General features: G+C 45.5%; 1 long non-coding RNA gene across 1 annotated transcript; it reads left to right on the top strand.

The window, feature by feature from the left end:
* Window positions 1-680: 680 nt before the first annotated feature.
* On the top strand, window positions 681-15,576 carry LOC110477732 (uncharacterized). The gene is made up of 4 exons (XR_002466627.4): window positions 681-963; window positions 3,388-3,486; window positions 4,707-4,803; window positions 14,125-15,576. It is a non-coding gene; the product is annotated as an uncharacterized LOC110477732 (long non-coding RNA).
* The last annotated feature ends 10,500 nt before the right edge of the window (window positions 15,577-26,076 follow it).

Here is a 26,076-nt window from a genome sequence, read left to right as displayed (position 1 = left end):
CTCTGCTAAGTGCTTCTCTAAGTGTGATACTTCAGGTCAAAGGAACAGCTTTTCTCTGGGAATCTCAGTTCCTTGATTTTGCATTCATCAATACTATATCTCAATCATGTCATGTGCAGATGGGTCCTGTTAAACTCATTGCATAGACCCTTCAGGATCCACCAGTGTGGGTGAAATCTGTCAGCTCTGGGGTGATTTTAGCCATAGCAACCTCCTCTGGTGTCACCCACAGTGCTGGCTGACAGGAGAGAGCAGAGACAAACCTTGGCTTGGCAAAGGGGTTTGTGCCCAAGCTCTGAATCAATGAACTCACCTACCCTGGGCATTGGCCAAGTGTCAGATTTAGGGACAGCATTCAGCTTGGTGGGATCAATGGAAAGCTGAATTTTCTAGTGTTTCTTAGGCTTTGTTCCAGAGCATCAGTTTTTTGTCAAATCCTCACTGCCTGGGATTAACCACAATTGCTGTCAGCACGAGAGGGTCCATGGGGCCAGAAACCCAAAACACCCTGTGCTTTTTGATGGGGCGCTCTAAATACATCTCTAATAATCTAATTTTAAGAGCTCTAAGAGCTCTTTTTAAAATTATTATTTTTTCAAAACCAATAGGGAAAACAGATGAGCATCCCTGAACCCCAAACTCTCCGGGCAGCATCTCCCGCGTGGGGCAAGGGTCAGCCGCGATGGCCGGGGCGTGGGCAGCCCCCCGGGGTCCCCGCAGCCCACGAGGGTCCCCGCAGCCCCCGAGGGTCCCCGCAGCCCCCGAGGGTCCCCGCGGCGGGGCGAGCCGGGCTGTGCCTGCGGCCGCATCCCGCGTGGCGGTGCTCCTGCCCCAGGGATGCTGCGGCTGCCGCGCCGCAGCCGGCAGGGAACGGCGGGGAGCGGGGAAAACCAACTCCGACACGTCGGAAGGCTCGAATTCAGGGCGAAACCTCTCCCCCGAGGCTCCCTCGGTGTGAAGCAGGTATGTCCCCCTCTTGTCGTGCCCGTTCGCCCTGATACATCAAAGCTGCGGGATGGAGCGGTGCCTGCGGGAAGGACCAGCAGCGGGAACCTCCTGCATCCTCTGGGATGGATGCTCCATCCTCCACTGCGGCCCCTGAGCCTTGTCCACCTCTGTTTTTGGGGGGATAAACCAAACTCTCACGTTTCTGTGAGCAAACCGCACCCTTTGTCTCTTTTGCTGGGTGGGATGTTGTCACTGTGCTCCCAGGGCAATGGGCACTGGCAATCTGAGAGGTCTGAGGAGGGGTTTGGCTGCAGCCTGGAAAAATGTTTTGCTGACAGCTTGAGAGAAACTTCTGGTGTTCAAAAGCTTTTCAGAGTGTTTTTGACACTGATTATGCATAGACTGTGTAGTATAAAGGAGAAAATGCCTTTCTAGCATCAAACAGTAGTAAAGTCCGCATCAATAAAAATTACCAAGAAAAAGGAACAAAGTGTTTATAAGACAAAACTGTCTTCAAATTTATCAAGAACGTTTTTCAAACTGGGGGAAATCATTGCAAGGAAATAAAACTGATTTTGGTGTAGATCACAGCACTGCCCCTCTCCTTATGTGGATCTCCATGGCAAAATTGCCCCTCCACCAATAATATTATATAAATATATTATAACCACAGGAAGCACAGGGAGAAGAGCTGACATAATTTCTTCCAAAAATGCCACACTGAGGGTCACCCAAGGGATGTATTTTGCTGGAGTGTCTCTGGCAGGATGAATCCTGCTCCTTGCTCCCTAACTTTCTGTAATTCACTTCCAGCCTGTAACTTACTGGTACAACATTTTGCTCGGAAGAACATGAAGGAGACAAAAACCCAAAGCCCTCATCAATCACAGCCTGGCTCCTGGTACAATTAGCAAGTTCTATTATCTTAAGAATGACACTTGTAGCACGGAGCAAAGCCAGGCGCACCCAATATTCTAATTCTGCATGGAAAAAAGGGAAGGCTTGAATTGCATTAGCATTGCATTAGATTCCCATGACTTTTTATATCAGCACTTGTGAGTTATTTATGAATTCATTTATTTACAAGGACAGCCCTTTCTGCATTCAGTTGCCATGGTTGCTTTAACTCCTGTATCGTATTAATTCTGGATGTTGTGAAATAGATATAGATCAGACAATCATTGTGTGGTGGCGAGTTTTCTTTTTATTATTCTTATTTTACTGTTTGATTCCCTGTGTCCTGACCAGAAAGGCTTTAACACCCATCATCTCTCCAGAGTATCCACTGCCAGCTGGCTGGGGAGGAGGTGTTGGGGCAATTCCCAGAGCTCTCCCTCCTGCCAATCCTTCCTGGCACAGAGATGCAGCCTGGGCTGGGGGAAATGTGGCAGCTCGTTCCTAGCACAGAGACACCCACTTTGCTCTGAGGCAGCAAGTGAAGAGCAGAGCTGGGAGCAAAAAGGAATGCAGGAAGGCCAGTGCCAGCCTGTGTGGGTGGCACAGGGTGGCACAGGGCACCCTCCCCTTTGGGAATTGCTGCAAAATCTCTTGTGATGGGGACCAGGTTTTCCTGCCTTCCCCCTGTTTGCAAAAACCACGGTGAATCCCAGGTGCCAAAGAAGGCTCAGCCCTAGGGAGAAGCCAGAGGGTTTTCTATCACCTCAGAGAGATCAGACTGTGTTTGAGAGCACAAATCTCACATGCAGCTACCCCTCAACTCCTTCTGGAAGGAGAGATCAGCTTGGCTGCTCTGCCAGCCGAGGGACAGAGAAACTCCTCTGACAAGGGAGAGCTGTGAGTGCTGCCTGTTCCAGCCAGGACATCATTCCCTCTGAGCAGGAATGTCCCAGGAGACTCTCAGATCTGCTGGGCCAAGAAACGTGGGATCTGTCCCTTGGAGAGGGCAGAGGTGCTGCTCAGGGAGGAGGATGGTGCTGGAGATCCCAAAGCCAATGTGCTGGAAGTGTTTTGTAATAGAATTCCACAAGAAAATTAAATCAATTACTGAGTCTAATAAAGCTCTGAAGGTTTTTAATTAAATGAAGTTTTAATTAAGGCAGCGTGAGCCCATGCTCTTTTGATATTCTGCTTCAGACCCTAGAGGATTGCGACTCCTTTTTGTAATTTACAGGGGCCGGATCAATCACCAGAGTCACAAAAATGTGAGAACTGTGTCAATTTTATGGGATGAAATACTGTACACGAGCCTGCAAACTCCAAGAGCTCCAGCTGGGAGAGGTTTTTGGCTTGGTCCTGCCATGGGCAGAGCATCAGCCTGAGCTGGTGTCCTGGGAAAAGTGTTCTCCCAAGCAAAACTCCTGCCATCTAATCCAGGAGGCTGCTTTAGTGGGAAGTTACAATAACTCAGGAATTCCCTGTTCCACACCAAGCTGGCACTTTTGTCTCCCACAAATTCATACCCCTTTTCTCTCATCCCAGATGGATCCCAGAGCCCATCCCAGGCTGTAACTCTTGTTCAGGAGCCAGACAGGAAAACTGCAGGCAAACCAGACCCACATCTCCCAACCTGGACATCTGGTAAGTGGCCCCAGAATGTTCTGTCTCTATTTTAGTCTTGTTTTGTACACAATATGCCAAAAACATGCTTTATTTCTTAAGGAGATAAGGATCTTTATGTAACCCATTTTTCCTTAACGCTAAGTCCTTTGTCAGGATTAAAGAATCCTAAAACATCTGTACAGGCTTGGGTGGCAGATGTATAGAACAAACAGCCTAAAATAACATGGAATATTAACCTGCTAAATGAGATATTAAAAAAAAAAATAAAATAGAAGGAGCCTCTTGCATTCTTAGTTACAGTCAGTTCCCAACCTCAGCTACCAAGGTGCAGGTGGATAACAAATGGGAAATGGGGATTTTCATGTGAGGAAGAGAGGGAACAGGGGGGACCTTTGCTCACTGTGTGTTTGCAGAGGGGGCAAAGGGAAACCTGACTCCAGCTCTGCCCTGGGAACCAGGATCCTGGAGCTGCTCCTGGACAATTGTGCCCAGCTGGACTGGGAGCCTGGGCCTGAGGGGCTGGCAGGGAGCCCCTCTCCAGTGCTGCTGGTCCTGGAGCCCCAGGGGCAGTGCCTGAGAAAGGCTGGGAGCTGTGGAGAGCACGGGAACTGCCCTCTGCCAGCTCCGAATGGATGGATGGACAGGGGTGCGGATGGATGGATGGCTCAGAGCACTCAGTGACCACCCTGTCAATAACCAAGATCAAACCTGCTGCAGTTCAAAGTCTCCAGAGCAGGTCAGAAATCCCCTGCAGCGCCTTGGCCAGTTAGAGCCCAGCATTAGCAGCCTCTGCCATCCTCATCTCCCATTTCCAACGATCCATACAGGTCCCATCAGTCCTGGCTACAGCCAGCTCCCTCCCAGCCAGCCAGCTAAGGCCATTAGTGTGATTACTGGAGGTCATGAAGTTCAAACCAAAATGTCAATTTTCATTTGGAAGAATGGTCCCATTTTAGGAGCAAAGGGAATTTTTTCCTCTCTCAAAGAGACCCCGACTGTGGAATCATTGCTCCCCAAAGACTTGCAAATTTCTGGCCAGCGAAAGGTGCCAATAGTTGCTGGAGCCAGTGAAAAGATTAACAAGGGTCACCAGTGCTTTCCTCTTTGCCTGCACTCAAAGGCTCTGGGGCCTATTTGGAAGATATTAACCATTGCCTTTACCTTCTGCACGTTCATCACTGCGTTCGGGGTCTTTATGGATTTATTGACAAGACAGTGCCCATTAATCTTCCCTGCAGCATGCCAGCCTGGGAGTCACTCAGGTTACATCACCCTGCAGACAGGAGCCTGTAGCCGGAGTTTTAAAAGGAAGATGGAAATGAGGTGAAGAAGGTGGTGAGTGAAGCCAAGTGATGCTCTGAGAGGCCCTGGGGCAGGGAGAGCACCCACCAGCAGCCTCTGCCAGCGTGTGAAGGCCAAAGCTGACCTTGGGGAGGCTGCTGGGCTCTGCCCATCGATTCAGCAGGGTCAGGATGACCCCTCTGTGGTCTGGGGTTAATGATCCACATTTGGGGATAATTCAGGAGAGCTGAGAGATGGTGAGAAGATGGGTGCTGACCCCACTCAGAGTGTCCGGGGCAGGGCTGGTGATGTAACTGGAAGTTTTAGATGTCTCCTTTCTGGAGAAACTCAAAACAGCTCTAAAAGGCTCTTCTCACACCAGGTTGCTGCTGGGAACACTGGCTGGGCCATTGGCACTGTGGGGTGGCACATGACAGGGTAGGGTGGCACAGGGCAGGACGGGCTCCTGCCCACCTAGGAGATGTCACACTTCTAAAGTGAGTTTTTTCTTCTATTTCATTGTGCTAAATAATTAAGTCTGTTCCATCTTTACCTAGTGACAATGTGGCACTTAATTAAGTAGTTTAATTAGAAGCTGGCAGCTTTAATTAAGTTTAGGACTGTAGAGGTGATCGGGAGCCTCCAGCCGAGTCGCAGAGCCTTTCCCTGGGGATGTGACGTGGTGGGGGAGAAACCTTTGTTCCCTCGTCCATCGTCCTTAGACACACCAGGGAAGGAACCAACACCAGCTGCAGCCCCCCAGCATCTCCCAGGCACCGAGGGAGGGGTGGTTTGAGCACCCTTTGGGAGAGCTGAGCTCACTGGGCCCATGGAGCAGGAGGGGTTGGCCAGGAGGATGGACCAGGTGGGACAGCAGGAGGGGCTGGCTCTGCCCAGAGGGTGCCCAAGCCTCCTCACCCTGGTGAACCTGCTGAACATGTGGGAAAGGTGACTCTGAGCAGGACAGGGTGAAGGCTGTGGTGGGCTCAGAACAGCATCTGCAATTCTACACCATGCCCAGGACTGTCTAAAAGATGTATTGCTTTTTAATAATGTAAATATGTAAATATTACCGAGGTGCCATTAATCCTCATTGCCTCAACATGATACCACTCTTAAGAACAAATGTAATAAGAGATTATTAATATGCAAAGTAATAGGACATTAACCTGACTAACGCCAATAAATTCCCAGCTTAGCACAAAGCCAGAGGCTGTTCACGGAGCAGCCTGAACCCCACTTGCCTTGGGGCACCCCAGGCTCTGCATCACAGAGGAATCCCAGTTATCCCTTGCCTGGGGATCCCAAACAACTGGGGAGGAGCAAGGAGGCCCTGGGAGAGGAGGAGAGTAGGAGCAGGCTGGGTTAGGCAGACCCTGCTCCTTGTTTTGAACCCCAACTGCTGAGGGTCCTTTTCCAAAGCCTCACATTTTCCCTGAGGGATTTCTTCACCCCTTATGGCAGCAGATTCATTTTAAATTCTAAACATGTATTAGGAAGGAGAGAAGCACAGGAGTGAACCCAGGCTTTGTGCCAGAATTCCTGGCTGGACTTGCTCAGACATGGCCAAGACTCCATCTCCTTGGTGGCTGGAATTTTCTCCCAATTTTCTGCACCTCTATTCACAGCCCTAAACCCCAGCTCTGTTAAAGGTTTCCAGCCTCCAAGCTGGGTCCAGTGCAGCTCCTTTCTCACTGCCTGCCTTTGCTGGTGTGTTTCCTCTTGGAATACAAGCACATCCAGGGATTACACATGGAAACAAGTGCCCCAATTTGCAGGTTCCTGTCTCTTCTCCTTGGCTCTGGCAGGGCAGCCTCTGCCTTGAGCTGTGTGAACGACAAGTGGGATCAGAGGGAGGACACACAGCAGACCAAAAGGAGCAGGGGATGCCATAAAGTCTGAATTTAGGGCTTGAAAAGGAAATTATTCTGTGCAAATGGCTGCTTCAGTTCAAATCAGCCCTGCCTTGTAAATCCTGCTCGTCCCTCTCAGGAGGGAGACACAGTGAAACAGCCAATATTTCAGGAGCACAGACACCCAGAGACCTTCACCTCTGAGTGTCCCCAAGCCCCACACCCAGGCACGGGCCTGGAGAGCAATTCAGGCACGAACATGGTCATGGTTTATGCAAAAATTAACCTGTTGCCCTTACTTGGGTCAAAGCAATTCCGTTTAATTTGGTAATCTGGGTTCTTTAACATTAATGAGTCCTTGGGGGGTGGGGGTCAGAACATCTCTTTTTTGGCTGAAGAGAGCAGCAGAGATTACTGTTAATATTCAGGCTGTTCAATAGAGCAGAAAGACCTTTTGCTATTGACAGTACTACTGGTTTTCATCTCATTGGTGAAGGGAAATTGCCAAATTAATCTCTCATTGGATCTGAAATTAATCCTCTATTTTGTGGTTAATGAACCTCAGAACCACAGATTTACCTGGGTAGAGTATATTGAGAAATTGTACACAGTAGTTGTCTGCAAATAATCAAGATAATATTCTAGGAAAAGAGTAAAACATAGTTTACTTTCTGTAGAAGAATTAAGTGGAACACAGTAAAATCAACAGGCTGATTATTTTTCCCCCCAGAGCATTACAGGATGATGGAACTCACTGCTGGAGGATCTGTGTAAGTTTTCTCTATGAAGGACCTAAAAAAAGCTATGCAAATTTATGCATTATATGTGTATCTACTGCTTTTAACCCAGGAGTCTCTCATCAGCAGTTTGCTGAAGGCTGCAATATCAATTAAACCACTCCAAACTCCCATAGGTAAGGGTTTAGGCCAACCAGGAGAGCTCCAGTTTATCTGCCTGAGCTGTTTTTGTCTCTGTCCCTCACCAATGTCCTCCTTGCTTGCTCTGCCAGAGCCCCTGGTGCTCCTTTCTCCCCTTGCTCAGCTCACTGGAGCTGCTGGTTGGAGTTCACTGTGCTCAACTGCACTTCCCTCTCCAGAGGTGAGCCTTCCCTTTCCTTCTAGGGTTTTTTTCATGCATCACCACTTTAGCAGGCCCTTTTGTACTGGAAATCTGTTTGCCACATGTTAGTTGGAGCTCATCTGCTAAGATCCCCAGTTAAATATTCATGGGGAGAGAGCAGTTGAACTCAGGTTACACAGCAGAGATGAGAAGGGTGCTCTGGCAGAAGAGACCGACTCCATATCAAGTTAAAAACCCTGTGGAAATGGTTTATCCCACGTAAGGCCTGGAGAGGTAGGAAAACATCCCAGGGCATGGAGAGGTAGGAAAACATCCCAGTCACGCCGTGCTGCTGAGGTTCCACCTGTAAAGTGGCAGTCTGGAGCCCTAAAGCACAGCTCTGGTGTCAGGTGAAACTCTGCCTGAGCTTGTGGCTGTTAGAGAAGCCAGAAGGATCTTCTCAACAGGTTGAGCTTTTAATGGGATAAGGAAAATGAAGTGTCCTTGCATTGCATGTGTCCATGCCCAATGGGGAATGGAAACGGGTTGGATGGGGAATAGCATCAAACCTGCAGTGCCAGTCTGAAAGGAGTGACTTGCAAACAGGTGATGCTTGGGCAGGGCAAGGTGCAGAGCAGTGCTGCCTGTGACAGGGCACCGTGCCTTTGGAGAAGTTTGGGGACAGAAGAGTGGCCTCAGCCTTTGGAGGCATGGCTGGGGACAAGACAGGGCCCTGTACCTTCAGAGGAGGAAGCTGGGGACAGACCACCCAGCCAGCTCCTCTCTACTGGCTCTTAACTCCCACAACGCGACAGGAACAATAAGGGCAAAAGGACAAGAGAGCAGAAGTCAGTCTGGGGTGTCGGGTAACCGGTTACCTGAGCTCTGCCTAAAGGTAACTTCCTCATGAATAGCCCAGGAGCGTTCAGCCCAACAGCGACATGCGAGGCTGGTGAATTATGCAGGGCAGGGTGCTGAGCAGATGGCATCGCTGCCGTAACCTGAGCGGCCGCACGGCACAACACGCAAAGCCCAGCAATTAACCTTTTCCAAGGTTTCCTCTTGTCTCGGGGATTAAACCTCCTTCAACCCCCTGCGCTCCACTCCTGCCCGAGAGAAACGAGTAATCCCCCAAATAAATAAGGGAAATAGATTTCGATCCCTCCGGCAGCCCTGGGAGATTGTCGCACGGCTCCCAGCCCTCCACGTGAATAGTGGTGGGTCTGGAGAGGGAGAGCTCCGGGCTGCCTCTGGCACTGGCCCTTCTCAGACCCAGAACAGTCCCACCCCGCTGGGCTAAAGACGGGAAAAAAGTGAATTCCGTTCTCTGTCACTCCACCTTGGCAGCAGCTTGGTGACCACACAGCGTGGCGAGGAAAGGAAACATGAACGTGGGCAATGATTTACTACTTAGATGAAAAAATATTTGCCAAATGTGAGGCATTCACCTAGGTGCATGACAAAAGCTATTATTTTAACTATGATACTTGATCCTCTTTGTAATTAAACTGATTAATTCACAACAATAGAGTCTATATCGCCTAATACTTTTAATTAACAAAGTGTTGTACATATACTGGCAGAGCATTACTGGCATGCTTCCTAGGCAATACACTTAATTCTGTAATAAATTATTAGGACAAATGACTAAGATACATTGCACCCTGGAAGAGACTGTCAAGAGAGGAGGACTTGAGACTCTTGGGCACTGGTTGGACCATCGTGGAGCAGAACAGAGCCTGGGGAAGGTAAATGTGTGCAAGTACAACACTGACAGCTACAGCACCTCCAGAACGAGCTGACTGCAGAGCCAGTCCTGCTCCTGCCAGGTCCCAAGATTGGGGTCACTAGCTACTGTAGGGACACCCTAGGAAGGAAAAGAGTGGTGGCACCAGGGGAAGAAAGCAGCAGAATGGAACTAATCAGCAGGATTTGACCCTTGGCACGTGAGGGACTTCAGTTCTTAGAGGTGACCAAAGTTTTAAAGATCGGTCATTAAGTATAAGAAGGAAACCATGTCTTTAAAGCAATGATATGGAGGTTATGGGAAGGACCCTATGTTTTTTCAGGTTTATTATGAATCAGTTAAGAGACAATACCCTGGGGACACATGCAAAGCAAAATTCATTCCTGCAACTTTTATTGGATCACAGTTGAAGAACCTCACAGTCACAGGTCATGTGTGTTACTCTAAGACACCATCCCTGGGGTCAAGATAATTAGCACCAGGGATCACATCACAGGCTTTTCCCTTTCCTCTTTGTTTCTTTGAGTCCTCTCTGACCTCTGGCCAGAGCCTCCCAGTCACCACTTGCCTCCAGTTTTCTGCCTGACAGACCTGTGGCTTGGCTCAGACACTCAGCTGAAGAAACATCCAGGTTTCTTCCTCTTTCAGTCCAGTTTGGAACCAGACAAGAGACAATTCATGGCAAACACACCTTTATCCCTCTATCCAAATTATGGGAGCCATTTGCTGGAGAGACTTACCCATAACTGATACTGATTGTAAGAGCCCCAGAGCAATCACAGCTGAAGGGTTTTTAGCAGCAGCCACTGGGGCTGAGCACATTCCTTCCCATCCCTGGGCAATGTGGGCCAGCACCACTTCTCTGACTGGCAGCTCCCAGCCCGTTGTGCTTGGTCAGCACATCACAAAGATGAGTTCCATGCAAAAGCTGAGCCTAGCCTCTACCTCATAAATTTGTTATGCATTACATCCAATTAATGTAAATTATTACAGTGGCTAAATAATGGCTCTGTATCAGATAAGGGAATAATCATAAGTGAGCCTGAAAAGTCCCAAGGTCCAACTGTGTTAACTCTTTCCCCTGACTCCACTGGACCTGGTGTGAGCATTGGGAACCAGCCCAACTCCTCTGCCTTTGGAAAAGGGGACATAGACCTGTAGTCCTGTCTCTGAGGCAGATTTAGTGTGGGCTTTGGGGGGATCTGTGGTCAGAGTGCCCCCGGCATCGAGCTTATGTTCATCAGAAATGCCTCCAAGTGCCTGTGCTGCTGAGACCTGGAGGGACCCTGGTGTGTTTCTCAAGCAGAAGTGGTCATCAATGTTTGCAATAATTCCTGGGCTCAGATTAAATGGAATAAAGCCCTGAGTTCCGAGCAATAAATAAATAGTCCTCTCCCTGCCTCAACGTGCTTCTCATGGATTCATTCTCAGGATTTCCTGCCTGTTCCTCCTTGCCTTGCTCGTGCCCAGCTCCTCGTGGTACCTGTTTTACCTTGGCAGAGCAGCCCACAAATCATAGTGACACACCAATCAAGAGATCTGGAAATTTTTACACCACTCTGCCTCTTGAAAGATGAGTCACCTTCTGCACCACGTTCCTGGGCATCCAGATAAATCTGTCACAAACTTCTCCTTCCCTCAAGGTGCAAAATTCTCTCCCTCTTTCAGCAGAGCTGTATTTCTTCCTTTCAAGCTCCTCTTTCTTGCCCCAACACACATTCCCACCCCTCAGCCATCTCAGTGTATTTCTCCCTTTGTTCCTGTTTCACTGACAACTTCATCCTAATAGTCTCCTCAAAGGAATGATGAATGCATAAGCTGCATATTGATCACTGCAGTGATTGATTACTGGATCTCTTTGACAGATGAGCCTACTAAGGTAGTTGCCAATATGGAGGTATGGATGGCAGGGCCCCCTTGTACAACAGTCTAATGGTATCTGACCTGATAGGGCAGAAAGGCAACTCCCTCATTTCAGCAGGAAAAAAGGCCTCTTTATACTCTTTATAAAATAATTCATAGGAAACTTAAAACACTCAGACACAGAGAGATTGCAAATGGGGAAATATGATGGATTATGGGTTGAAAGGAGCCGACTTCTGGAAGTTAAATTGATCCCCAGGAAAATGTTTTTGTCTGCTGTGAAAAATGGGCAATATCTCAGCAGCTCTGGAGGGCTATAATCTGGAAAATAATTTGCTTTTGATTTCCTTTAGTTTCATGCAGGTTTTTTTTTTTTTTTTTTAAGTTGGTTCCTTGCAGGTTTTGTTGCTCAGCTGGGAGAATCAGTGATGAAACAGGCGAGGGATAAGCCATGGACAAATACGAGCTGAGCCTTACTTATGGTTATAAAGCCCTCACCCCACCCAGTGTCACATATTCCACAGGAGATGTTACACCCCCTGCAAACAGCACTCTGCCTAGGAAAAAAAGCAAAGCCAAGCACAGAGTTGGGCATGAGTGTATCTGAAATAAATTAGAGAATCCCTGCCCGTCATCCTGCAGAGTCCTACAACCAAATGTGATGAACACACTCCTTTCATAAATGTCTCCAGATTGCCTCACTAACAAAGAGGAGTAGATTGCACAAGGTTTGCTCAGCCTCCTTACTCAGTCCTTGCTCAGTGAGAAAGCCCCTGTGTGTGATCCTGTGAAATGGGAGGCACAGTTTTGGGAGCACTGCTGGCACCAGGCAGGCAGGGAGAGAATTCCATGAGCTTATTTACTGCTTCTGCCCCTCACCAGGATGTCCTGCCTCTGTAATTTAGGGGCTGGAAAGAGAGAGAACATAGGGGTGGTCAGTGAAGCACATTTAGAAGCTTCTCTTCAGCAGAGGAGTTTCCTTTACTCCCATTTTTTATTCAGCTTCCCGCTTCTACTGCTAATAACGAGAAATGTTTTGGCAACAGCTAGAAGAGTTTTGTCCGAGTTCACAGTGCTAAGAATAAAATTTATAGGAATAGTTACAGCCTCTCTGTGCCTGGAAATTCCTTGGCAGTAGGCTTTTGCTCCAGAGAAATATTGAATCAATGGTGTGCTAACAGCTCAGGAGCCTATTACAATAACACGCATACCTTGAGTCCAGACAATCAATAACTCAGCGGGATGCAGCTACCAGAAAACAACAACAAATTAGTTAGATTTCCATAGACTATACATTTGGTGAGTAATAATCTGTAAGTGGAAATGAACCCAGCCTGGAGAGACCACTGAGGCAAATGGAGATCTTTTATTCATGGCTTCAACTATTCACCGAGCAGGATGTTTGGGGAGGGCTTCAACCTTCTAAATATACATGTGCATGTTTGGCTTTACACATATTCCTACTGAGCCCAGCCACTTTATTGCTACACTGGAGTTCTGTTTGCAAAGGTTTTCCAGTGTAAGTCAGGATAAAGGCTCAGTAGTGAAAGACTGGCAGGCTTAAATTTAATGTATCTTATTATTTGCACATTCCTATTTTGAGGTATGGCTGAAAATCCCTAAATACAGTCCAGAGGTCAAATCTTTCTCAGGTTACATATTATTGCTGCTGACTTATAGTCTTCTAAGTCAGCCAGGATTGACCTCTGGCTGTATAAAGCACTCGAAGTATAAGAGCTTTCAGAAGAGCAGAACCACAAATCACCAGGTCTAAGTACTACAAACAGTTTCAAATCTATTTCCATGGTTTTTCCATGGACAAACTCCCGTTTCCTCTGAGACATCCAAGTTCATTTTTCTCCCTCTGGAATAATGAACACTTGAATTAATTTTTAATCATCGGTGCCTATCAAAAGTTGATTAGCCCTTTATTGCTAGAGCTTCTGTTAAGTAAAGCTAAATGATAAAGAAAAGTGTGAAAAAGCACAGGTGACATCCACACCTTTGCTACTGATTTATTCAGGCCACAGCTGTGCCTGTCCTGTTCCTCACAGATCTGGATCCCAGCTTTTACCCAACACCTGTACAGAAGAAAAGGGCCCACAGAAAATTATTTAAATTACTTGGCTAAATTCAAAGCAGCTCAACTTGCTCATCTAAGTGTAAAATTAGATCAGAAAGTAGCCATGGAGTACCAAAACATTAAATGTTTCTCACGCTCACCTGGCAGGCAGTTTCTGAGGAGGCAGATCTCACAGGCTGGGAGCTGATTTTATCTGCTCAGGCATTAAACTCTCCTATTCTTGGCAGATTTTAAGGAGCCCTTTTCTGAACACCAGGTTTTATTTTGCCAGCTGAAACACAAATACCAAAGAGGATGTGTTACAGAGATATATTTGCTTATTGCTTTTAGTAAAGTCTAAATGTCTGCTGCAAGCTCTCTGGGGAAAGCACATCTGCATTAAAAGTGGCCTTTCCAACAGGAGAGACCCTTCATAGCTACTGTTATTAGCCATAAAACTTTTAATCACATAGTTCTGACTGGACCTAGAGAGTGACTACATCTACAGGTAACACAAATTATTTTCTTCTGATTGTGCAATTATCCTTCATTTATAAGAAACACAAATTTTCAAAGAAAATAAGAATACCTATAATAACCCCAAACTTCTGGATATTTCCAACCCTGCACCACACTCCAATCCAAGCTGAGAACAGACAGGAAAGAGTCTCTTAAATGAATATATAAAGATAAGGCTGTGCCTATCACAAGAACATACATTAAATCCCTCCAGGAACATATGTACCTGTGGGGGTGTCGAGGAGGGTCCAAAATTGTGAATTCCATTTCAGGGAGACATTTTCATATGGATGTGGGGAAGCATTCAGCAGTGTCACGGAGTGATCTATGGCTATTGCCAACACAGGCCAGGCACAAGCACTGCAGTGAACTTCCACACTCGTGCACGTGGAACTATTTTTCATGGATCTGATGAATTCTGCAGCGACGTTCATCGCAGTAGGACACATTATTGCTGCAATATATGACTATCAGTAACACCTACAAGCCTTTAATATTCTGCAGCTGAACTGTGGAAACAGAAGAAAGTCACTTGTAAATGCCTAATTCACAGCGTAAGTGGGTTGTCTGTCAAAATAATGCTCAGATATGAAACTTCAAGTAGGAAGCCTAAAAATCAGAAAAATGCAAGGCACCTCTTGATGAATGTTAAAAGCAGTTTAGAGAAGGAGAAAACGACCAGAATACTTTTCTGTTTTCGTCCTCATCACGGAGTTGCAATTAGCTCTGTCTGTACAGGTATCTAATCACAGGAATTTCTGCAGTCTTAGCAATCATCCTCTGGAGGGTAAAAGAGGGTTGTTTCAAGCAACAGGGCTTTGAATATGGCAAAATGGATTCTGCCCTTCATTTTCCCCCTCCAGGAAATGTCTCCTGCTTATTTCTGTCTCCCAGTTCATTTGTTTCAATAGAAGTGCTGGTTAAGTGTGCCGTGCTCTAGGATTTACACTGCACTCCCTGTTCCTCTGCAGATGGAGTCTCCTTCAGAGCACCCAGTCACTCATGGGAACAAGTCCTCAACCCTACCCCTCCAAGGACATGAAAGTTAGGTGGTGGCAGGAGAATTCAGAATTGGAGAAAGAATGGACTGAACAGAAGCATTACAACATAAAAAAACGCATTTAAAAAAATGGGCATTTTGTGTTACGTGACGGAATCGTCCTCTCCTGCCTCGCTCCAGTGCCAAACGTGCTGTGGGATTTGCAGGCCGTGAGTCCATCAGACTTTGCCTGTTGGTGCAAACAAGGAGCAATAGCTGCAGAAACTGCAGCGCAGGCTGAGGGCAGCGCCCCTCTCCTGGACCATCCAGCGGGACAATCCTGGTTGGCATTCCCGTCACCGACAGCTCTTCCCATGAAACATCGCCCCGGGCTTTGGCAGGAAGTTGTGCTTACCGACAGACTCTCATAGGAGACGCTTGATTATATTAGACAGATAATTATTGATCCAGCTATAGTTTATCCTTGCTGCCTAATTTCAATAAACAACAGCTTGGGGGAATTAGCAAGGGATTCTGTTCCCCCTCCCCCTGCTGCTTCAGGATTTGTCAGAAACAAGATGATTTATGTGTATTCCAGTAAGATTCTCGTTTGTTGGCAGGCTGCAGGGATTGTTTGGGGTTGGAAGTACTAAGCTTTTATATTTAAATGCTTCCATGCAAGTATTCATGGGCCTCACTGCCTTGCATTGTAATATCTGAATAATAACTGTGACTTATGCAAACCAGTTTTCAGCTGTTCATCGGGATCAATTTTTCATTTTAAGCAACTCCCTGCCATTCCAGGGAAAAAAAATAATAATCTGATAGGCAAGAAGAGTGAGACCCAAGGAAAGCAGCAATACTTTTCCCTTTTTAAATAATGTACAACTCATTTCTGAAGCACTTTCAAATGTGTTGCTTTCTATTAAGTATAGATAATATTTTGAGGATGTTCCCCCCTCCTTTCAGGTGAGGTTTTTGGAATAGCAAAGGTCCACAAAGCACAGGCAGGATGGCCAAATAACTTCAGTTCCTTCAGGGAACACCTCAGTGTCATTTCTCCTTTTTTAATAAAAATCTCCCACTTGGACAGTGAAACAAAATTCTTCCTGCTAATAATTAGATTTCTGCAGGTAACTAAGTTTTTAAAAAACACCCCAATTTTATTTCTACTTCCAGGCTCGTTTGGGAGTCCCAGTTGCTAGAATACCGCTTAGGATTTAGTTGTCTCTTACTGGCACAATTTGGAATCTTGCTGTTCAATAAACACTTCATTAAGCACCAGACTGATGAGCTACAACACGATTTACAGATGAGCACTTGGGAATGATCTGCTCACTTCCAGGCCTGGGCTTCCCAATGGGAACCAGATCCCAGCTGGTGCCTTTCTCAGGGCCAGTGAGATTGATGCTCTGGTATTTCAGCTCTGTCCAAGAGTCAGAGTAGCCAAAATTCTTTCATTAAGTACCAGATACAAAGGTCACACAGGAAGTGGCTTATCCATGAAAAATCCCTGATTTGGCAATATCCATGTGCTCGCAGTCTGTGCGGTTAGGAGGAGCCTGGAGTTCTTGCAGGCGTCAGCAAGGAATCCTTTTGTCCAGGAAAATAGGAGGTAAACAGATTCTATATAGGGCACACACTATTTCATACTGTCACTTGATTATTTACTTTACTGTCAAGAAAGGTTTCAGGATAACCTTTAAAAACTGAAAACTAAGAAAAAAAACCCTAAAAGAAACTCAAAAAACTCAACCCAACCTACTTCCCACCTTAGTTCCAAGACCTCCTTGCTCCTGAGTCACAGTCCCTATTATAAATTGTAAATTTTGCCCAGAAAAAAAGGTGAGGTAAATACCTATTGTAGCTGGGAATCCCAAAATGAACTGTAAATCTGGAATGGCACAGCCTGCCCATTTCCTTTGGCCTCCCACAAGAGGAATAAAGCCCTTTTCCAGAAGCTTTTGCAATAGTGGGGCAAGAGAACAACCTTCCAACAGACACCTGGCCTGGTTTTAAAGACTTTTAAAGACATCCCCACAGCCCATGGGAAGAGACCCCAGCAGTGAATCACTAGCACAGCTGAGAAAATTTAACAGGAATTCTTGAAGTGGGACAGTTTTCACAAAATATTGAGGCTTTTTCAGTAGAGACCCTCTATTCTTTTTCACTCTCTTGCAGCACAAGCATCCAGGATCTCTTTTGCTGCATATTTAGTGAACAGCATCTGCAGCATCTTAATTACAGTAGCTGTTCTCATCTTAATCTCTTGCTTCAGAATAAGGTTAAGTGTAATCTGTCCTAGATTCTTATACAGATGGTTCGTTTCTTAAATACTTGAGAGGAGTTTAGTCGATCTTTAATTCCTTAATCTGGGAACCAAGACCAACCAACCTGATTCTGACTGATATTTTAGCTGATTTTACAAGAAAAATGTAGCACACATAAACACGGATTGATTCCTTTTCAATATTTTTTCTTTTGTTCTAATGAAAGTCACTGGGAGTGAGAAGATCCACATGACTCTGATTTCCTCCCATTTAACTCAAAGAACTACACAGCATTATGGATAAAGAGCACCTGAATGTCAGAAGAAGCCAGCAAATATTTTTTTCTTTAGCTGAAATATAGGAGTTTCTAAACAGTTCAATAATAGAATCAGTAGATTTTTTTTTTTTTTTTTAGTCTATGACCAGATTGCTGTCATTGCCAAAAAATACAAATCCTGATTGGACATAGATTTCCTTTCTGCAAGAAAGCTGTGCCTACCCAATTATGGTCCTGACAGGGAGCAAACTGAGACAAACAATGACAGTTTTCAGTCTGGTTTATATTGAAACACAGCAGTGAAAACTGATGTAAAATTTTAAACCAGGATTTTGGTTTTTAGTTATTGGCCCGAGTCTTGAACCAAATTTCTTGACCTTCACACAACCATGAAGAAAATCAAAGGGTAGATTTTTTCACTCAGACTAAGGGAATGAAAACCTCAAGGGTTCACTACAGTTTTTCTTGTCTGCTTCAATTTCCCTTTACAAGCTGAATTGCTCTTTTATTCCCAGTATCGCACCGAGGGAACCCAGCACAGTTTCATCGCTCCACACTTCCTGTGAGAATCAATGACAGCTCCCAAAAGCAGCCAGAGGAAGTTATGAAATGAGAAATCACCACCCCAAAATCCTGTGGCAGTGTCAGCCCAGGATGCTGCATCCCTGGAGTTACAGCACAGCCCTTCTTTTCCAGAGGAAATAACTGTTCACCTCTTTAAGCTAATAATCACGTCACCATTTTAATTCCCCAGCTCTTGGCTTGCGCTTATGATTTCAAGCTTTGCATTCAGTAAGACCCTAAAGAAAGCTCAAGAAATGAGCTCCCCAATAGTCACTTCTCTTGGTGGGCTCTTCCAGAACAGGCTCTGCCCACGCTGACCTCTGGCAATCCTCCAGGGAAGGCATTTTGACACCCTTTCCAGCAATTCTGGGAGCGCCATGTAAGATAATTGAGATGTTTCATTTCCCCTCAGCTGTGGAGTGAGGATTTTTCTGGGAGCATTTTAAAAAATAGCCATGATGGGCAAAGAATCGTGGAACTGTTAAGGTTGGAAAAGACCTCTAAGATCATCAAGTCCAAACGTGCACGAGGAAAACCTGCTAGGAAGATGGAGAAGGACTTTTCATAAGAGCGTGTAGTGACAGGACAAGAAGGAACGGCTTCAAACTGAATAAGGACAGGTTTAGATGAGATATTAGAAATAAATTCTTCCCTGTGAGGATGGTGAAGCCCCACACAAGTCACCAGAGAAGCTGTGGCTGCCCCATCCCTGGAAGTGTCCAGGATTGCTCCTAAGAATGGTGACTCCACTACTTCCCTGGGCACCCTGTACTTATATTTCCACAGAGATCTTTTTCCTAATATCCCACCTAAACCTCCCCTGGCACAACCTTAGGCTCTTTGCTCTGCTCCTCTCACTTCTTTTTGTTGCTCCCCTTTGAGATTCCCAGGACTGAAGCCAAACGCTGCAGGATATCTGCACCCACCTTGCAGGGTGAATGAGCCATTCCCCTAAAACCTCATATTAAGGCATTGATCCGAGTTAACAATAATCTTTATTTATGCCCTTGATAAATCAGCAGCTCCTCAGGCCCAAGCCTCCCAGCAGGACCCCTCGAGAGCCGGGTCTCCCCACACAAGCTCTTTGTCACAGCCCCTTCCCCCTGCCCACACTCGACTTCCCCAACTTCCTAATGTGCCTCTTGGCGAGCCGCAATTTTTCTCCGGGATTATAAATTTCCGCGCTTGCCCTGATCCGGCAGCTGCCGGGCTGCCAGCGCGCCGCGATTGCTCCCGGGTGACACGAGCAGATCGATTTCTCGCCTCGCAGCGCGCGGGCGGATTAACACAGTGATAAATGGCCGGGGATTGATTTGCACTTAATTGACAATTTGGTGAACCCGCTCTAAAACCCCGAGGTTTGGCCCCGGGTAATGGAGCGGCATCGATCCGTGAGGGGAGCGCGGCGCGGGCCGACAGGGGGCGCCAGAGGCTGCGGCACCGTTGGCGCGCGCGGCCCTGAGGGCTGAGGGGGGCCGGGGCGGGCGGCGCCTTCCCGCCTCTCCCGCCTGTGCAGCCGCGTCCCTGACGGGTTCAAAACACACGGATATGGCCCCTGGGGACACGGGGGAGTGGTGATCGTGGGGTGCTGCTGGCGTGATCACAGAGTCACGCGATGGGTCGGGTTGGAAGGGCTTTAAAGCTCGTCCTCTTGCTGTTGGCGGGGACGCCTTCCAGCCTGGTCTGCGGCAGCCGCAAATTCTCTGGGAAATCTGTGCCAGGGCCTCACCAACGTTTTTTCTTTGTAATATCCCATCTAAGCCTACTCTCAGTTTGAAGCAATTCGTCCCATCACTCCAGACAAAAATAAAAGAATCTCCATCTTTCTTGTAGGCTCTTTTCACGTATTAGAAACTCACAATTAGCTTCTCCAGGCTGAACTACCCCAATTTTCCTCAGTCTTCCCTTACCCAGCTGCTCTGGGAGCGGTTCCAAACTCATTACCTCTGACTTTACCTGTGGCATTATGTTTATCTTAAATGTAACATAAACTCCCCCCAGGATCAGTCACCTGTGACTATGGGGCTTTATGGACAAAGCAGGAACGGGCTTGCTGGCAGGAGTGAAAGTAAAAGCCAGGGAGGAAGTTAATTAACAAAAACTGTAACCTTAATTTGCCTTCTCTGTCATCTTTTGTTCTTTCCTTCTGTTGCGCCAAATCCCACAGCTTTTACCCAATAGCCCCACAACACAGCCTGCATTATATGATAAAAGCTCTGTGCAATTCACGACAGCAGAGCAACATTATCCTCCAGTATTTATCTATTATTTATCACAAAGAACTTTAGAGTTGACAAGAGAAGCACTATGGAGTCACCTGTTGAACAACATGTTTCATCCCCACCTTGTGTTTGAGTTTTCTGAAGGGCTGTGTAACTGCATGGCTGTGTCCCCATAGCAAGCACAACTCAGGCATCTCCTGAACATAAAGGATGTCTGAACTGGGAGTTTTTCCAGTAACTTTTAAAATTCCAACGAACCAGAGCTTCAGTTCCAACAACAGCATCCACAAGCACCTCTGCATTTCAGTCTCTAGGTTACAATTGCTGCGTCTGGTAAAAAAAAATTGCTAAGATAAGTCCTTCCTATTGGAGAATACTTTAGGCTTCACCCCTTCTCTTCCTGCTCACCCCAGTGCCACCTTCTCCTGGGAAGCTGATAATGAGTTTCAGTTTGTGAAACAAATGCAGGATTCCAGAAAGCATGAGTTAATGGTTTGACAGAGCAGAGCAAATCCTGCATTCCCACAGTTGTGTTTGCACACGTGTAGAACCCCTCTCCCTGGGACTGCAGAGCTCCTCCTGAGAACAATCACACAAACTGCAGCACACACTGCCCTTGCAACAAACTCTGACCCTGCAAGGCAGCCCTTCTTTGAGGAAAATCAGAGTTTTTCCCAACTCCAGGACTTGTCTCCAGCTCTGCTTCAAGCAAGGATGACCAGTACTACCAAAAAACTCAATCCACCTTGCCTACAAGGCAGCCTTCCACACTATTTTCTTACACTGGTTATATAATGGAAAGGAGATAGAGAAGGAAATTAATTGCATGGGATAAAGAAAAGATCTTTTTAATGTTACCTGTAGCTTTGTGGCATCTTCATACTGATTACAGCAAAGGGAAAATGGATTAGAAGCCAAGTCAGAATGCACCACCAATATGTTTCATTGGAAATGAAAGAACAGGTTTCCTAGTTAATTAAGAACCATATCAAAAGGCAGCTAAAATTACATGGAAAGAAAATCTTGAAATTTCTCTGGCCCCAGAATGACCTCCACTCCTGCCTGCAGCTCCCTTTGTATGCCCCTTACCTGGAGAAACAGGAAAGTAGCTGAGGGTGCCAGGAAGCAAAATAACAGTGGTTGGCATAATAAATAAATGCAGAGTTATAACTCCTGCCATGAAGAGGGTTTAAATAATTGTACGTTCAATGATTTTATCTCCTTGTGCAAGAATCAGGAAGTAAAATAAAACCTGATACTGCTAGAATGAAATAGCACCTTCTGACAATTCCAGTGTGGTAAAAGCTGGTGACTGCTGAGCATTCGTGTTTTAATTATTGGACACACATAGATCATTTATTACACATTGATTTGTTTTTTAAGAATGTTTTGGTAGTGTGAAAACAGCTGGTAATTACCTTGTGATCAGATAGATTCAGCCCCTTAGCATCATCTGAAGGCTTATGTTTACCAACCATTTCACTTTTAACTCTAAAAACAAGTCCAAAGCTCACAGGTTCTTGCTGAAGACATGGAAATGATTTTGTGGAAAGTCATTAAAAATTGCAAGGATTCTCCCTGTCTGGAAGGAACCAAAAGTAAAGATCTCAGATTCATAAGAATTCAGATTGTGCCTGTGATTTTTATTAGATTCCTAAGCTGTATCCAGAGGAACAGCTAATTGTAAAAGCAATATTAGAAGAAATAGCTGAATCCTTGGTACAGCAGAAGTCTGGCCCTTGTCCTCAGTGTCCTTCTGCTGGCTCCAGTGGGTCAGGGTTTCACCCAAAGGCTTGAAAGCTTTTCAGCAGAGAAATTGTTTTATTTACAGCACTGTTACAATGAAACTCTTAATAAAGAGACTTTACTCTAAAAACAAGCAAGGAGGAACGGAAATGAGCTACTTTGTAATCAGCCAAGTCAAAGCAGCGAATGAACCTGGCTGGTTTGGGTTTCTCATTCGGATGCTATTCAATGCCACTGTTATTTCTGAGCACGATGGTGCAGCCAAGTCTGGAAATGGAGGGATTTGAAAAACAACAGGAAGACATTCCATATCCCCTACCTGTCCTGTGAAATGCTACAGGAGACCCGTGGATAATTACTGCCCACGGCAATCTGGGTCTGCACCAGGGGACAGAGGGTTAAGCCCAAGTTATTTTGAACAATAGATTTCACTTTATTTTCCTGTTTCCTACTTTGCAGACTTACATTCTGAGGCTTTACTACTTAATCCCCACTGTAGTAATAAAAATTTTTAATCCTGTGTTTAAAATATGAGATTTACTTGTCAAAATCTGGATATACAGCGTGGAATTATAATCGCTGCTCAGCAAAAGCAATTCCCCTCAAGTTCAGGCTGCTGTTTGGGACAGCCTGTCAGGTGCTTTGTGTCAGCACTGGAGGAATGTGCAGACTGCAGGGTCACAGCAGCTTCCCCTGAACACAAGTTCACACACATTTCATAGGTACCAGCTCAGATTTCCCAGTTTTAGTCTCTGATTTTGTGTTTTAATCCCCCTATTCTTGCTGGGGTGTTAATAGCAAATTTGGCTCCCTCAGCCAGCACCTGCCAGGCAATTACCACCTGGCAATTAATGGGTAAAGCACTCATCCAGCACAAAAAGAAGAGCAGGTTTTTCACAGACATCACAACCACAGCTGGGCACTGCTCATCTCTGCACAGACTTGAGTCAGGGAATTTTTGGCACCAGGAAAACCTTGGAAGCTTCAGCAGGGATCACTCCCCTGCACTGGGCACCCTTAGCAGGCCCAGGATGCCCAAACCAGCCAGGCACTGCCCCAAAGGGTCGAGGTTAAACTCCTGAATTAAAGCTGAGATGCTGACAAGGAGCAGATGTGGGATCTAACACAGATTAACATCCAATTGCCAGCTCTGCCTCTCTGCGAGAGGGAATTCCAGGCTGACCTCACCACTTTATTAATAAACTTGAAATATATTCCTCACTGGAACAACATTTAGTTTCCTCACCCAATATTTATTCAGAGCAGATTTGGAATGTGCCACACCTACCCATCTTGTGTTAAAATAATATTACAAAAAATATTAAACTCCTTGTGTTTTAGTGTGGTAAAATCAATGCCAACATCCCTGAGCTGTTTACTGGATTCTTAAACAGCTCTAAGCTCTCACACAGGTATACAGATATTGGAATAATTCTGTTTCCAACAGAAGCATCTCCAGGAAAAAGTTAGATGCCAATTTATCAAAGGTTATTCTGGATTTTCTTACATTTGATTTGATACAATAAGCTGGGAGTGTTGTATTTATCCCAGTGCCACTCCTCCCAATGTTAATCTTCTCTCAGCTGGAGAAAAAGAGAAGTTATTGCTCGGATTATTTTTTTTTTCCCTTTAAATTGCACCATTCCCTTTTGCAGCTCATCTTCCTTACTAATTACAAAATTTGGTGATAGGAAAGGAACATAAAATGAGCCAACTTGTGGCAGGCAAGGGTCATTACTCTGGGATGTTTTCAGAGTACTTGGTTATTTCTAACCAATCGCTCTTTATCTTGTTCAATGGCAAGAACACTTTCCCTTCCTGGCTAAAAGAAGGTTTAAATATTGGTGAGGAAAAGGAAACCTATGAATAGTCATTAATTTTTCTTAATGGAAAATTATAACTATCAACTAAATCATCCTTCATACTAGAGATGACAGACTTAAGCACTTTGAAGTGATTGATTTTTAAACGATATTACGATTTCATGGTTGAAGCAGTAATACTCCTTGCTTTTCCAGACCCGGTGTATCATCCTATTCCTTACCCAGAGGAGACACCATTAAGTAGCAATTTGGGGCATTTATTACTAGAGATGGAGATAAAATTATGTTCTTTTACTTGTACAATAGCCACTTGTTTCTGCCACACCAGGTGATGTGCACACCCAGGACATGGTGCTGCCCTGCTTTTTTGCTGTTTCCCTGGGAACTGCTCCAGTGTCCTTTTTCTGGCCAGAAAATGAGGACAGAGCTGCTGCATGGGCCACCCAAATGCCACCTGCAGCCAGCCCTGCCTTTCACCCTGTTGGTTAAACCACTGCTTCATTCAGGGGAAGAAAATCTTCAAGGAGCATGTCAAAAGCATTTAAAATGCAATCAGCCCTCAGCCAAATAGCTCACTTAGTTATCCTGACTTGAAAACCCGTGCTGCAGAATCAGAGCTGGGTTCCAGCTCCAGTAGCTGGAATAAAAGATAAAAATAAAGATATTCTCTCTGCCTTGTTGGACTCAGCACAGACTCGCTTCCCAGCACATCTTTGTCCAAACACTGTGACCTAAACTGCTACAAATGGAGCCAACCTTTCCATCAAGAAAGCCTTAATTTATGGTGAGCAAAGAACAACAAATCACAGCCCCTCAGATTTATGGCCCCCAGGATCTGAATTGACCATACAGCACAGCAGCCTTTCCAGCACTCTAGCCATTTCTTTAATAAAGTTGAAAATATCAAATCTGCATGCATGCAGAGCCACCCCATCTGAATTTTATGTAAAGTGCACAATAAGTTTATGGATGGTAGTAACATATTACTCCTTGTAATTTCATTATGTAAAAAGACACAGTTGGGATCTCTTAGGCCCCTATTTCAACATTTATGAATTAAATAACAGAATGTATGCAAGGCTGGAATTGGAGAACAACATTTTCCAACACGCAGAATTGATGAGGAAAGGTTCTCAGTATTTTATGAGGCTGTAACAAACTCTTTGCTGCCTAATTAGAAAGAATCTGACAGAGAAAAGGAGGAAAAAAAACCACAAAGGAAAGCAGAAATCTGTCAAGGTGAGGATGAAGCAAAACTTAGTGCAAATTAGGACCTTTGAACAAACCCACCCTGACCTGCAGATAGTTCTAGTGTCAGACCTGGGTGCAAACTTTAGGACTCATGTCTGTCAGCAGGAGAGCTGGCATCTCCTTAGTCGATCCAGAAGCCCTAAGGGTTACTCCAGGACCTGAGTGGATAAACCTTTGCTTTGTATCTTATCAAAACTATAAAAATGTGGTCATGCCCTGGGTCTGTTCCTCCTCTCACTCCCACTCCCAGAAATCTTGAGTTTAATTTCATTAAAAGTTCACCAGTTTGGTCACAAAGGCTGCACAACCAAGGAAGGAAAAGCCTGGAGTAGTTTCTGAGTTTATGGTGTTATGCATGGGACACCTCATGCTCTGAGTTAAGTAAACTCTAACATGTTTGGGCAATGCCTTTTGGTCCATAGAAATGCCATTATTTAGACTATCACAATCAATAAATTGGATTTTTCTTTTGCAAGTGAAAGGGCTGTTATTTTTCATACAGTTTGTCAATAGGCTCCAGGTTAGGAGATATATGAAAGATATTCTACACAGACCAGAGAGTTATGAGCTCTCAGGCAGATGAATTATTTAAGTTCTTTTCACTTCTATAAAAAAATAAATACAGAGATGGCCAAAACACATGCCATAAATTGTGGATTTGATGTAGGATTTCCATCTTTCCTTGTCTGTTCTAAAAAGCCTGGCTTCTTTGTGCTGAAAATCCTTTTACCATTTGCATCTGTGCAGTGAAAGACACTATTACACACTGAAATAGTGTCCTGTGAACTGGACTTACAGGTGAAGACTCACTGCACTCACAGCTGTTGGGTCAGCCAGGGAACTGAAGTAGCCAAGGATATTTCATTCCCTCCTGCCCATTCCCTCCCTGGTCTGGACCCCAGGAAAAGGCAGGAGGGCACAGCACCTTCCATTTTTTTTCTGACATCCCTGTAATTCCTGCCTTTCTGCCAGTGTAGCCATTACCTGCCTCCACAAGGTACTGTAAAGAAATGGCAAAGGAAACTAATTAATTGTGAGGATTATTTGAAAATACAGCAAACTCTGTGTGATCTGCACAGAGTTCCTATGTTC

This window comes from Lonchura striata, chromosome 17, assembly GCF_050655825.1.
Source record: "Lonchura striata isolate lonStrDom1 chromosome 17, ASM5065582v1, whole genome shotgun sequence".
Taxonomy (NCBI): domain Eukaryota; kingdom Metazoa; phylum Chordata; class Aves; order Passeriformes; family Estrildidae; genus Lonchura; species Lonchura striata.
This window is presented reverse-complemented; position numbering and strand designations above follow the sequence as displayed.